This window comes from Berghia stephanieae, unplaced genomic scaffold (assembly GCF_034508935.2).
Source record: "Berghia stephanieae isolate SIO BIC M18660-M18661 unplaced genomic scaffold, UCSD_Bste_1.3 scaffold7034, whole genome shotgun sequence".
Taxonomy (NCBI): Eukaryota; Metazoa; Mollusca; class Gastropoda; order Nudibranchia; family Aeolidiidae; genus Berghia; species Berghia stephanieae.
The window spans coordinates 980-2,110 of record NW_027628661.1 but is presented as its reverse complement, the minus strand read 5'-3'; the positions used below and the strand labels follow the sequence as shown (position 1 = coordinate 2,110).

At 97.0% G+C, this 1,131-nt stretch overlaps 1 pseudogene; it reads left to right on the top strand.

Annotated features, from left to right (window-relative positions):
- Nucleotides 1-200: 200 nt before the first annotated feature.
- Nucleotides 201-929, top strand: LOC144962225 (uncharacterized; annotated as a pseudogene).
- The last annotated feature ends 202 nt before the right edge of the window (nucleotides 930-1,131 follow it).

Genomic DNA, 1,131 nt, shown 5'->3' with positions numbered 1-1,131 from the left:
GGCGGCGGCGGGCGGCGTGGGGGGGCGTCGGGGGGCGGGGGGGGTCGGGGGGGGCGGGGGGGGGGGCGTCGGGCGCGGCGGGCGGGGGCGGGGCGGCGGCCGGGGGGGCGGGGGCGGCGGGCGGGGCGGGGGTGGGGCGGGGGCCCGCCGCGGGCGGGGCGGGGGGGGCGGGGCCGGCGGGGGGGGGGGGCGCGGGGGGTGCGGGAGCGGGGGGGCGGGCGGGGGGGCCGTCGCGGGGTGGGGGGGGCGGCGGCGGGGCGGGCGGCGGCGGTCGCGGGGGGGGCGGGGGCGGGCCGGGGCGCGGGCGGGCGCGCGGGGGGGGGGCCGCGCGGCGCGGGGGGCGGGGGGGGGGGCGGCGCGGGGTCGGCGGCGGGGGGGGGGCGTGCGGGGGGGGCGGGTGGGGCGGGGCGGGGGGGGGGGGGGGCGGCGGGCGCCGGGGGCCGGCGCGGGCGCGGGGGGGGGGGGCGTCGCGGGGCGGGGCGGGCGCGGGGCGGGGCGGGGGAGGGGGCGCGGGGGGGCGGGGCCGGGGCGGGGGTCGGGGCGCGGGGCGGCGGGGGCCCGCGCGCGGTCGGGGGGCGGCGAGTCGGGCGCGGGGGGGGCCGGGGGGCGGGGCGGGCGGGGCGGCAGGCGGCGGGCGGGGCGGGGGCGGGGTGGCGGGGGCGGCCGCGGTCGGCGAGGGGCGGCGGGGGGGGGGGCTGGGCGGCGGTCGCGGGGCGGGGGCGGGGGCGGCGCGGCGGCGCGGGGGCGCGGGGGGGCGGGGGCGGGGGGGGCGGCGGGGGGCGCGCGGGTCGGGCGCGTCGGCGCCGCGGGGGCGGGGGGCGCGCGCGGGGGCGGGGGGTCGGGCGGGGGGGGCGCGGGGCGCGGGGCGGCGCTCGGGGGGGGGGGGCGGGGGGGGCGCGCGGGGGCGGCGGCGGGGGCGGGGGGGGGCCGTGCGGGGGGCGGGCGGCGGGGCGCGGGCGGGGGGCGGCGGCGGGGGGGGGCGCGCGTCGGGTCGGCCGGGCGGGGCGCGGGGGGCCCGGGCGGGGGCGGCCGGGGGGTCGGGCGCGCGGGCGGCCGGCGCGGCGCGGCGGGGCGGCGGGCGGTCGGGGGCGGGGGGGGGCGGGCGGGGCGCGGGGGCGGGCCGCGGGGGCC